At 41.0% G+C, this 14182-nt stretch overlaps 1 protein-coding gene across 2 annotated transcripts in view; it reads left to right on the top strand.

Moving 5' to 3' along the window:
* Positions 1-5291: 5291 nt before the first annotated feature.
* Positions 5292-14182, top strand: part of nlgn2b (neuroligin 2b) — a 73023-nt gene continuing 64132 nt past the window's right edge. For both annotated transcript variants that reach the window (XM_085420164.1, XM_085420167.1), the window contains exon 1: positions 5292-5933. The gene's annotated coding sequence lies outside the window, so the exon portion shown is untranslated. The remainder of the gene's footprint in view (positions 5934-14182) is intronic.

Here is a 14182-nt window from a genome sequence, read left to right on the forward strand (position 1 = left end):
TTCACAGCGCATCCAGAGTTTTATAAAGCATATCTTGCTAGCCAAAGGACACGGCTTGCTTTCCTTTACTGATTACTCTCTGCAGACACTGTAAAAACTAATTGAATGGAGGGGTTTTGTAATAAGTGAATTAGATTAAGACTGTTTAACTCATTTTGAAATGTAAGTATTCACAAAATGTTTCCACTGATGATGGAGTGCCGTCCTACTACACTGGCGCTTTTCAAGTCTTTTATGAGTGTATGTACTTACTTAAGATCATTAGTAGTTTTTTTAAAGTACAAAACGGGGGTGCCGAGTTGAATTGTGTACCCTCGAAGTACTTTAAGCACTTCAAATAGACCTTTGACTGTCTTGAAATGCAATAACAGCAGCTATCCAGCAGAGGGAGGTGTTCTACAACATCTGAATACAGGAAATGCGCTGTCTCCTCATAAACTGGATCCCGTGGCTTGTCTAATTCTCTTGTGTGCTTGTTTGATGCTGCTCAGTCAGTTAGCATAGGAAGCTCAGAGTCTATTTAATGAGCACGACAGCGTTTTACAGTTTTTTCTGAATGCTTAAACCCTAACTGTGATTCCTGTAGCACAATCTCTAAAACTATTCAGACTTATAGCAAAACCACTCACTGAGTTTGCAAAACTAAAAGCACAAAAACTGCTTTGCACTCAGTTTGCAATTTTGTAACACACACTTTGCAAAACTGTAGGCACAATTCACTGCACAACACTCAATTACCAAATTTCCAACACACTCCTAGCAAAAGTATACACATGTATGGCTATCATTAACACTAATTTGCCAACTGTCTGGCACACTTTCACATGTCAAAACTTTCTTAGATAATTAGTTCACTTTGCAATCAGCCTAAGCACTATAATACAGGTAAGCTGTGTGTGCGGAGTACAATGGAGGGAGCAGAAAGAGTGAGAAGTAGAGGAGGCCGAGGAAGAGGACGTGGAGGTGAAGAAGTAGGATGAAGAGGACGACAAGGACAAGGAGGAGCAAGAGGAAGACGAGGAAGGGGGAGAGGAAGATGAGGAGGGGGGAGAGGAAGGGTAGGAAGAGTAAGAAATAGAATCGCTGATGACATCAGAGCTACAATAGTGGACCATGTAATCAACCGTGGAATGACCCTGAGGGTAGCTGGCCAACGGGTCCAGCCTAACTCGAGCCGCTACACTGTAGCAAGTACCATAAGGACATCTTGAAATGAGAATCGGTTAGTACAGTCACTTCGCACAAAGATTTGTAGCACTGCCATATGCCAATGAGAAACACACCAATACCATTGATGTAAAAATACTGAAATTGTTACTTTACAGAGTTGCTAGATGACCAGATGCTGGGGGCAGAGGAAGCATGTTCACTGCAGACCAAGTAACCCATATAGTCATTATGGCGATTGCAAATAATCCTATACTTGGAAATAACCACTTGTGTTTGTTTTGATGTGTTTGAATAAACACCAGTACTTGAAGTTTGGATCCCTCTATGCTTATGGATCTATGACAGCAGTATGAGCTCAAACTGACATAGCCTACCTTGTGCACAGAGAAAGCAAAGGCCAGATGTGTTTTGTATTCATACCATCAGTGTGCAGTTGGCGCATTGTGTGCTTAGTAGATGATGGCTTGTGTGTACTGTTTGATACGGAAACACCATTTTTATGAAGGTGTGAAGAGTTAATCCAGCTGTGTTTGCTTTTACAAGAGAACTACAATGTTTTGATGATTGGGTGACAGGTTTTCTTATTTGTGTGAAGAGTTTTGCAAAATTAGCCAATAGTTACAAAAAATGTGCTTAAGCAATCAGAAAAAACTGTAATACAGGATTACAGGTTATAAATGGGATTTTAGAGAGAACGTGTACTTTGCAGCAGTCCTGACCGCTGGATACAAAGTTATCTTTTCTTGTACCTTTTTGAATCAACATCAGGGCAATTTACAAATTCTTCCAGTCATATACCACCTTTTGCAACCCATGGATGGGAGATCAGCATGCACAGCCTTGATTTACAATAGGCTTGTACCCCAGCTGAATGCAATCCAAGCCAGTCGACAGTTTAATTCAGCAGTGCAGAGTTTCACTATTCTCCCTTGAAAATCTCACTTGTGATGCAATCCAGGAAAAAAAACCTCTCTCCCACTCACAGTTTCTGACAGCAAAGGCTCCAGCTCCCAGTCTGGTCACATACTGCTTTGTTGTTGCGGTTAATAATATTTGGTAAGCAGATGATACTCTTGCAGCTGTTGACTCCCTTTAATCTCCTCCCTGACCTATGAGGAGAGGCCAGAGCCTCGGGGACCTTTGTACCTACCGTATCTCCCCTCTCGTTTTAACAAGACACCTGAGATCTGCCCTCTGCGCAAGGAATGGTGAAAAAAAAAAGATTTCCCTCTGCACCGGCCCAGAAGAAATAGTGCTTATCAGCTCCCTTTTCTAGGTTCTCTGTCCAGATTGACAACAAGACGTTGCTAACGGTCTGTGATTACTCTTCCTTGGTGCATTCTATGTCTTTATAAGACACATTTAACATACCGAAATCTTGACCTTGGAAATCGTGCCCTTTTGATATCAGCCCCCTTTATTTCATATGTCAGAATACTTCAGAACACTTCTAAGTGACAGTATTGTTTCACAGGGGTTAGAAATGAATGATTAAACACTGAACACACATTTAAGAAATGAAAGCAGAAAAAGGGATTTTGAAAACGCAGGGTCAGTTTAAACTAACAGTAATGAAGTCACAGTTTTGCATCCTAAATCAGGTGAAACTAGCTAGACCTCTTCACTTCACAATTAAACTACTCAAAGAGTCCAGTGCTCTTTGCATTTCGCTGCACTGAGCAGTCATCATTTTTGTACATAGCAAAGACATATTGCTAAGATCATCTAACATTTGCTTAAGTGAGTTACAGGATCACGGTGCAGTTCCTCTGCACTAATGGCTGTCATAATTGAAGGCTAATCTAGTGTGCATTTATCTATCTGTCCATCCATCTATCCATTTCCTGCCACCTATCTGCATTTAGTAAGTGGCTCAGACATACTTCCAGCCGCATCTTTCTTTCCATGAGACATCAAGCTGCCTTCTGAAGGCAAAATGGGATACTTCATCCCTCTAGTGTGTTCTGATTGTACGTCCAGTCACCCCGAAGACCTTGCACAAGTCATCCCGGGCTCCAAACTATATCGAATGACTGAATTCCTCACCTGACTCACTGACTGTAAAGACGCATCAACCTCTGTCTGAAAGTCTAAACTCAGAACTCAGTCATCCAGCGAAAGAGGCTTGTTTGGGTAAATTACAGAATGTCTTGGTTCATTTTTTCCTGTGACTAGAAAGATTCCATCATGAGGGTTGTAACGTTGAACTGTGGATTCAAAGCGAGCATACTGAGTGTCATCTTCACACACTGCTTCTTCTGACCACAGCTTGGTAACACCCAAAATTTGCTGTTATTAACCCCGATTCTTTTGTCCCCATGATAGAACAGAGAAAACCCGACTCATAGTGGTCAAAACATTTATATTTCTTTTTATTCAATCATCTTCCGGAAGAGAGAGCCCTGCACAGCCCCAAAAGCCAGCTGCAGAAACTCTAACATTTTTAGCTGAACATGTGTCTTACATAGTGTTATTTCGGTACTTCAGATGTCACACACGTGACACACACAGTTTCATTACAAACTCCTTCTACTCAGTTCCTCTTTTCTGTGTCTGATTTATTTGTCTGATTTAATAATATGCCTGTGCACTAAAACTTCCTGTGCAGCTTGCAATAACTTCCCCTTTCTGAGGTCCGTTACCAGGGCAACCTGTCTGAACTTAGTTTATGAGTCAAAAGTGGCTTTGCTTTACAAACCTTCATTATTAAAGTACATAAAACAATATAATAAAGAAAATAAACACTAAGGATATATTAATTGCATGACACTGTGCAATGATACACCTCACAGATTGTATGGGAAGACTCACTAATGAGTCATGAATCGACCAACAATCATCACTTGACTTGCTTGACCTCTTTTCTTTTTGGGACCCGTCTTCATTGTTTTACTTTTAGGGCCCACTGTGTCCTTGGGCAAAATTTCAGCAAGTTTCCTCCTGTCGTCTTGGTGTCTACGTGGTTAAAATGAGAGACAAAAATGCTGAAGCTCTTTGTAAAGAGCTAGGGTAAAGAGGTGCTATATGTAAGTGCAGTCCATTTACCCTCCTCAATGCTCCTATCGGCATCGCTTCCAGATGCAGCCGCAATTACTTTGATCAAAAACAGCTTTAAAGCCCCCTGCTTCATGCTACCTGTCGAGGACCAAATGACAAACAGAGAAAGCATCTAGCAGCTGAAGGGCCACATATTTCCCTCGAGGGTGAGCGAAGAACAAAACAGAACTTAATAGAAAGTTAGTATCGTGGCAAGATTCATCAAACAATTGATTGCCAACACAACTGATTCAGCTCAGTTCAATTCACAGCATAGAGGCGAACCCCAACGATTTAATTTGAATACGCTATTAGGGACACTAACTGGTCACTTTTGGCTGGCATGTTGTGCTTGTGCTGCCACCTAGTGGTCACATCAATGCAGGTAGTCTTTACTGTGTACCAGCTGAGCTCTGCATCCATGCTCATTTTCCTTAAATAATATACTCAACCAGGAAGCAGAAATTATAGGTAAGTATTTATTGTTGCTGTTATTTGTATTATTATTGCTCTATATGTAACCCGTGCATTCGTATATTACGGTGTTTCATATTTCACCCACCAAAAAAGTACCAAAAATAAATTTAAAAAAATTAAAAAGAAGAAAACAAAAATCTGCGTCAGCCTGGCACAGATCATCACCTATAAACGCTGGAAGCAAACGCGTTTTGCTTTTCCACGCGAGTATTTCAGCAGATCGAGCGCCCTTTTCCGCCGAATTATGCGTCTCGCCTCCTCGTCATGACAACTAGCAGTGAGACTGAAATATTGCGCGAGAGTCAATGAGACTGCGCTCAGAGAGAGAGCGAGAGAGGGAGATTGAAAAGCAGTGGGATCTCCTTCAGTGCGGGCTTCAAAAATAAATACCACTGCATCATCCTGATATTCACAGCCTTTCAGGTGTTGTTCCAAAAGCACCGGGCTGATCGGAAGGTGCGGGCTCTGTTTTCTCATTCCGAGCTTTCTCTCCTTAGCATCAGAGACCAAGTGAAGAGAGAGAGAGAGAGAGAGAGAGAGAGAGCACCACGCAAGCGCGCGAAGAAGAGATTGGACACCTGATTTCGGTGGGGTGTCTTCGCTGAAGCGCTGTTTCGTGTTTTAAGTCAGTCAACCTGTAATCTTTTTTTTTTCTTTAAAGGGGGCCGTTCGGCACAGCGGGGGCGCACACCGCGGATTATTATCAGCGCGGGCAAATGGGGGGGAGAGAAAGAGGACAGATCGCTGCGTTGACTTTTGAAGCGACGCGCGAGTCCTGACGCTATAGCGTTACGCATTTATTTTCCTGTGAGTTCATTTTCCCCCCTCTCTCGTTCTCCCTCTCTCCTTCCCGTGTTTGGGTCGCACTCGCTGCTGCGTCTCCGCCTGATTAAAAAAAAGAAGAAAAGAAAAAGTCAAATATTCCGTGGAGAAGGAAACATAGCAGGGGTGTTGTCAGAGAGGGATGAGAGGAGGAGGAGGAGGAGGAGGGGGCCAGTATGAGGTGTGCTTTTTTTTGGAAAAGCCGGAGAAAGACGGACACCGAGAAGGTGTGCTGATGTGCGGAAGCCTGCGACTGCGTTGCTCTCCTGAGAAATAATTGCGAGCCGGGGAGAAATGGCCTAGTTAGGAGATCATCGACACGCCGACGGAGGATAGAAAAGAAGAATCGTGCTTAGATGGACGGGCCATCATCACCATCATCATCCTCTTCTTCATCTTAATTCCGGTGCTTGCATCGCGTCTTTTAGGTAAGCCATATGTTCACCACCAGCACCCAAACGTGACTGGAGATTTGCTGTCTACCGCGGGCTTCATGTGTGCGCAATATGTTTGGTGACTTCGCACATTGCGCACGTTGCCCGTCCTGACGCACTGTCAATACTGAGGAATGAGATTCCCATGTAAAATCCTCGAGCCACTTTGTTGCTATAGCACACATTTTCTTCCTTTCAGTGGGAGCCTTCTATTGGCCTTGCCTGTTGATAAGCTGTGGCATCTTAACGCGATCGGTCCACTTTGCGTATCCAAGTGGTTTTAACCGCGCGGCTAGTGGGGAGATACGGCTGCGATTTAATTGGAGATCAGCTCATCACGCACGGGGACCGTCAATCAGACCGGCTTGCTATTCTCAGCCGGGGCTGCCGATCCCGCTCGATTGTGGAGATATTGATTATTTTCTGATGACCCCCTTTTTTTTTTTCATTACACTTATTGATGACAGCTTAATTATGCCTCTGTGCTGCAACGTAACTCATCTCAAGCACAGTGTGTGACAGGCCTTGAACTCAGAAGACGTCTCCTCTAATCAACAAATTCACAACAGCTCTGACACACACACACACACACACACACACACACACACACACACACACACACACACACACACACATGCAGTCAAAAAAGCCTGTGCCCTAGAAGATGCAGATAGGATTGTGAATTAAATGCACATGCTGATGATCCAGGGAAGGCTCCATTAATATTCAGCGGTGGTTGGGCAGTGCTCAGTTAATGGAAGACAACAGGACCTCTGTTCTGACAGGTCATGAGAAATGGTATATTTTCATTTTTAAAGGAGTGAATGTGTGTTGTTTTTTTCCTCTCTCTCTCTCTCTCTCACACACACACACACACACAGATATGGGGCCTGTAGCTACGGAGAAGTGACATTAGAAATCCATCAGAAAACCAATAAAGTGGTTTTGTAGACTTTTGAAGAATTTCGTATTACTCTTGTTGGCGTGCTGTTCAAATAGCTGTGATTGCTTTTCTTAGGCCGGCGTAACGTCAGCCTCGGCGCTGGCATTTTAGGAGGCTTACTCAAATACAGCAGAATGGAGCTGAAGACTGGGAAGCCTTGCCTGGGCTTCATCTTTTAGTGGGAATTTGTTTCACTACATATCAGACAAAATTAAAAATAAAAAAATAGCACGCTACAGTATGGCAGAATTGTAGCATGACCATTCTTCTTCATATACACCGCAGGTAATACGTGTGCTTCATCTGATTTTTTTATTTTTTTTTTTAATCTTCAAGAACATACAGAGATTGCCACCATTCCCAGAGCACTACGTCCAATAAACTACAGTTAAGGGCCAATAAAGTTAATACTGTGGCAAGCTCGGTGTCAGTCGGTTTCTAGAGAGAAAATGGCCTAGAAGTGAAGATAAAAGGGACGAAAAGGAAAGAACGGCCGCTTAATGGATTGAATGAGAACACAAGGTGGGGGACTTACAATCTGGAACAAAACGTGTTAAGTCTTAATGTTTAATGAAGTATGTTTGGGTGAGGAAGGTGAAGTGCTCAGAAGTGTTCACTTTAATATTCTCTCTCCTCTCGTAAAGTCAGAGCTTTCTTGCAGCAGCACAGCTGTTGGGTTGTTTGTATAGGTGTATTTGTTTGTTTGGATGAGGCAGCCTTGTCGCATATCAGTGCTTGTTTCCATCATTATAGCCCAGAATTTTAAAGCAATATGATTTTAATTATTATTTTTCATACCTCTATTACTTTCAGGATATTGTCTTTTTTTTTTTTTTAGCTGAATTTCCTCATCAGTGCTTTCCTGTGTGACTGCAGCTAAGTGATGTCACTGCATGTCTTGAAATAACAGGTAGCATGTAGAACATGGCAGCTGGTGAACAGGCTCATGCACGTTAGCATCCTGACCTTGCAAGCTGTTCTATGGTTTATGGATTCATAACTGTAAGATTGAGGTAATAAGCGATGGTAAAATGAAGTGTCATTTGTTACTTCATGTTTGAGATTGGCACTGGCACACACACACACACACACACACACACACACACACACACACACACACACACACACACACACACACACACACACACACACACACACACACACAAGATTGCTTTCATCTGGCTGCACAAGACCAAAAGCCAACTGCATTTATATTTCTTTTTTTTTTCAGTTTGAACCTACATGTTACTCCATGTGTTATTGCACTGTGAGAGACAAGGCAGGCGTTTGTGATCACTGTCATTTGATTGTCTTTGATGACAGAGAAAACACACAAAAAAGGAAAACTATCAGGGACTAAGCCTTGGATGAGACAATTTTCTTCAAATACCTTCTGGGTTTACTTTTGTATTATTTGCTTGGAATGCTCAACACTATAATTCTCACTTTAGAGCCACCTTAGATTATTTTTGGTGTCAAAATTGTATTTTAGATTAACAATAGAAAAAAAAACATAAACTAGAGAACTAAAGACATTACACACTGGGGGAAAAGCCTTAATAAGGGGATACTTTGAAATAAGATACTTTGAATTGTGCAAAAATATTACATTTCCTAATGTTTTTCTATGTTCTCATATAATCCAGTTCAAAGTGCTCCAAGCTGACCTTGAAGAAGAGGTGGAAGAGATTTACACTTCCAAAACAAACAGTATGTTTTCAGGTTATGGCAAAGTCAGCATCGTGTTTTAATCCAGAGAAGGTTTGATCACTAGTGTGAACACTAGAGTTTGTTTCTGTTAGAAATACCCAACACAAAATAGCCTTCATTAGGGTAACGCACACCCAGTGCACTTAAACTGATTTTAATTGTGCAGAGTTAACATGCTCTTATTTTAATGTTCATATTTCCATGGATACTTCCTGGGTTTGACTCTCAGTCCTTTTTTTTTCAGTTGTGAGTGAGTTCCACAACGAGAGTCTTCAGGGTTGTGCACTTAGAGAAAGTGTTTATCAAGAGTCCAAAAATTCCACAAAAGAGCCCTCATGCCGTTTACAATTGTACTGTGTGGGACTGACCTGAGCCCTTAGAGATTTATCAAGAACATTCTTCACAAGTCTGTTATTTTTGTTGTTCTGAACTTTGGGATTAGATGTAACCCATAGTCACTGCTGCAGTACACTTAATACCACTGACTAGCTGTCCATAAAGCTGCACATAGGACATCACTTCTTAAATTTGGAGTCTTTAACACTCTAATGGTGGGTTTTTAAAAAAATTGAACAATAAAAATCCGGACAAAACAGCACTAAAACCCATCTGCAGCTCGTTTATATTTGAATTGTGGGAGCTGTTGCTATCCGCTCATCGTATCCCGTACCTTAGCCAAGTGTCTTTAACCCTTCTTGATATAAAACATTGACTGTATGCTGGGTTTAAACCTGTAGCTGCTGTAATGGAGGCTCGGAGATTTTAATTTCTGCCCGAAGATGTCGAGTCAGAGGAAAGGGAGGTTAAAATGACCCAGCTCTCAGTCATATCACGACCACAGAGAGGAGAAGCTGTAGAATAGCTTGACCTGACCCATTATCTGTGAGCAAAGTAAAGCTGGAGAAAACGCCTGTGCAAATGCCATGGTAACCATCTTGTGCAACCTCCTTTGAAACAACATCACATAAGAGTGATCCATAAGATAAGCCAGGATAAGGGCCATCCTGTCTCGCGCGCTCCGAGAAGAATATCACGGCAAAACCCATTAAAATATGCACTAAGTTAATGCGTCTTTTTATTAGTGACACATGCAAAAGCCCAGTAAAAAGGGACACGTGACCTTTCCTGAAACACAAAGATCCACCTTTTAAATTCATCGCACGTGATCCATTAAGCAGCTGTAATATTTGATTAATTTTATTTTATTTATTTGTTTTTGCAGTGGTGTACAAACTCCAGCTGGCATTGAAATATGACATGTATTCTTAAAAAAATATTATAATAAATATTCCTGTCATGGTTATTATGGAGCTGTGGGCTGTGTTGACATGAATGAGACGCATTTGACATGATACTTTTTATTAGGGCGGCAGCCCATTTTGCTGTTATTTAAATGTCAGCATCTACATTTTTAGATGGGGATTTGATATCTGCTTTATGACACTGGCGAACGGTAGTCTCATCGGCTGAAGGACACTGACGACAAGTGTGAAATACAGCAGAACTGCAGGAACTGTAGATAACCACTTGCTTTCTGCCACTGCTGCAGGATTGAACTGTTGCTCGGTGTAAAGTACACAAGAGTGTGTGATTCATGTCAGCTGGTGCTTGGCAGTTCAATCACTGCTTTACAGGAGCCCAACAAATAAAGGTGAAGTCATAATTTGGGAAGTCAGTGAAAACTGATGCGGTGATTAAGAAGTCATTGTGTGTCCACTGTCCTTTTTGTCTCTATCACCAAATCAATATTTAAAGCTAAGCACAATGTAAGAACGTGGCCAACAGAAAGATGCTAGGTAATGTAAAACGCTCTCATTTAAAAATACAGAACAGCAATCATCAAACTCTGACCAGCGTTGAACAGCATACCGAATACTAGTGATGTTTAAAAATGTTTTTCAAAATTCGGACAAAAGCTGCAGACGTTCTGCATTCATTGCTGAAAAATATGAACCCCTGGGTGTGGATTTGATAAAAAGAGCAAGCTTTGAAGCATCACTTTAAGTGGCGAGCTTTAATGTGAAAATTGGAGCTTTTTCAAATTTTGTCTTCTTTTGAATCTTGGTCTCTCACCTAAAACATGCACTGTACACAACATTTAAATAACTGAACATTAAACTTGCTGCCCTGTGTAAAAATTGTCATCCCACAAGGATGATTTGTTGTGTTTTATTTATTATACATTAAGTCACTAGATGCTGTATCTTGCTCAACTTGGTGTAAAAACCCATGTTGGATGTGCAAAATACAGCCAAAATTCTATTTATGTACTCTGTTACACTTTGAGTTACTTTGTGTGTGTTTTTACTGAATATCTAGATTCGATTAGATCAGATGAAACTTTATTAATCCCTCGGGTGGGTTCCCCCCGGCATATTCAGTAAAAGGCGTTCCCTTACCAGGAATCAAACCCGGGCCGTGGCAGTGAGAGCGCCGAATCCCAACCACTAGACCACCAGGGATCTACAGTGGCTATACATGAAATTTCAGTGTTTCCTAAATACAGTTCCTCAGCATGTCACCTGTTGGAGAAGCTGCTCTGCTGACTTGCTACACATGATAGGAATTCTACAGTACATAGTGATTTATGGGTAATTCAGCTTCATGTAAACACCTAAATCTGCATCATATTACACCATCCATATTTTCACCTGATCATCTGTATCTCCAGAGCGTGCTACTGCTTTCTACAAGCCACCCTCTATGGCGCTTGCATTGTGACCATTGTTTTACCAGAAGAACAAAGGCTGACCTTGACGATCATTTTCAGTTGAACGGAATATTCTGCTTGCATTACTAATCTTAGGACTTCCTCAACAACTGAAAATAAATTCAGCAAAAGTACAGAATAACAAGACACGGCTCAGGACACTTGAAATGATTGAACATCGAGGACCACTGTGGTAGCATAGGGAGTTCAGATGCACCCTTACAGTATGTCAGGTAGTTCAGTCAAATACTTACATCAAAGGATTCAGGGCAGTTTATTAGAAACAGCAGTCCACGTGAACTGTGTGTGTTATTCTGCTAATGATGGTGAAGCCAAGTGGCATGGCGGAGTCTCTGGTGTGCAAACTATGAAAGGAGAGAACTGAAAAATCTCAAGAGCAGATCAAATTTAGTAAACAACAATCTTCATCCAGTTAACTACTCGTATTCTCCTCATTTTTATTTTAATTTTTAAAGTCAGTACCAGCATTGAAACCCAGATTGCCCCTACCCCCATCTTTTATTCAGCTGACCTCACAGCAGTACCTTTGGAGTACAGGAAACCTCTCAACACTTTTGGGCATACAAATCATTCCAGCAGAATACATCACATACAGCAAGTCTCAGTGCTTTATGTAAGCTAACCCAGAAGATCATGACTGCAGCCATCCCATCTGTTAAGAGTACACCTTCCAGTGAACGTGACAGTCAGTGTTTAACTTTCTGTAGCTGTTTTGCGTCGTGTCACCTTAAATAGCACAGAGCGTATTTACTATGAATGATGCCCCATTGTAAGACGATGAAGCAGGCCCGCTTTCCATGCTGCTGAACTCCGTGGGACCGGCTGCACAACTTATAGACGATTGTCCTGCCCATTATCGTGCTCACTGATGATCAGATATAATGCACCTGCTCTCTCACGCATATATCGTGTGATGTTTTTTTGCTTTTTTTTTTTAGTTTTCTATTGTAAATCTATTTTAAAATCTGTCACATTTCCAATATGATGCACATCTACATTACCAAATAATAGCTGCTCTTTAATGGATGAGTTTAAAATGGCTGTAGACAAGTTATTATAATATTGATGCGCTCTGGGTATCCATCGATTTATGCCAGAGTGTAATAACACTTGTTTTACAGTGTTGCATCTCAGACAGTATTACAGATTCCCCTGGCAGCAAGTTTTCATGAAATATAGATGTAAAACATATGATAATGGCTTCCTGAAGATCAAAAGAAAAGCATATTTCTTGCAGCCGTCACCGATTGGTCTTGTGCATTACTGATAATGATTCCTCAATATGTTGAAGTCCAGATTGCACAATCTGGATTTATCTTTCAGTGTCTGGTCATTGTTACGGTGCTATTTTGAGGGCAGCAAAAGATTTGCAGGCAATTTGCAAAACCCACTGTGACTTTTATTGCAGCAAAGCCACAGGAGTAATATATTTACTAATGAATTTAGCTTTGACAGCAGTCTTTCACCAAAAACCCCTCCGCTAAACAAGATAATGGTAATTAATGGGAGATCTTTCCCTTCAGATCGTTTTTAATTTTGGCTCAGAAGCATTGGCTCTATATTTAGTTGTTTGAGGAGGAGCTGCTAAGGACCGGTGTACATTTTCAACTCCTCGGCAAGGTGACCTCCTGCTGTTCTGTGAAAAAACCTACTTGTGCCATGTGCAGTATGGAAGCAGATCGTGATTGTGCCTGATCATAAAAAGCAGATTTTTGTTTGGATCCTTACTATAACAATGTGAGTTGTTTGCTTGCTCTTTTAATTCACAACATTTTCCCTTTCAGTTACTTAAGTTACATTAAGCCTTATACAGTGAAAGCACTTGGTTAAAAGCAGAGACAGCTTTCATAGCTATGATTGTTATTTCAGTTTTTATTTAAGTCTAAGGGTGGATAAATGAAGGTTAAAAAAGTGAAGATCTTTCAACTACGTTATGAGTGTCAATATTGCATAGCTTGTCCACCAGAGGGCACTATGCAAATTCACTGTTCGCAACAAGTGTTTCCTACAAACACAGCAGTTGGGCAGAGCCTAGTGTAAATGAGTAATTAAATAACTACATGTAACACAGATTTGTTGTGTTTATGTTTTGTGTGTCTGAAAAAGGAATTATCAGGAAATATCGGTACTGTTGTTCGTCCTAAAAGTCCTATATCAGTCAAACAATCAGAATATACAAGAACCTTATTTAGCAGATACACAGTCCACCTAATATCAGTTTCCATGCCAACTCATCCAATTAGATGAGTGTATTTTTAATTCCTTTGAGGTAAATGTATTTTATTGTATGTATTTTAACTTTTCAGACTTTTCTGAAGAGTATGAAAATGCTACGTATTACTGCGGGAGGTGATATTTATGGTTTTCAATGCCATTTTCCCTTTTCGGTGTAATAAAGGGTAAGAAAAAAACAACCCGAAAGACTCAATTTGTTATTCTTGGGATCCCTTGCTGATATTGCAGGAGTAGCTGCATTCACACTTATAGAGCTCGCCTGGTTTAATTTTCAGAGGAAAAAGGCTGCCGCGTTGCCAAAGAGGAGAAAACGCTACGCAGGTTATCCAATCCAGCCTTGTTTTAAAAAACATTTTAATTATTCATTTGTTTGGATGTGCAGAACACAACTGGACTACAGTGCATTACCACAGCAGTTAGGGAGATGGGTTTCAGCAGCGCTGAAAGACTCCAACAACACAAACAAGAACATGCGAACAGAATGAATGCCATGTACTTAAAAACACAAGACAGTCATTGAATTCCAAACAGAGAGACAGTAACACGCTGGTGTAATTGCATCAAATGTTTCAAAGCATCTGAGCAACTAAACAAGCACCTTTGCTGGTGTAAAGACTTATTCAG

The sequence above is a fragment of the Rhamphochromis longiceps genome, linkage group LG10 (assembly GCF_057381845.1).
Source record: "Rhamphochromis longiceps isolate RC_006_pf linkage group LG10, R_longiceps_female_GT1.1, whole genome shotgun sequence".
NCBI lineage: Eukaryota > Metazoa > Chordata > Actinopteri > Cichliformes > Cichlidae > Rhamphochromis > Rhamphochromis longiceps.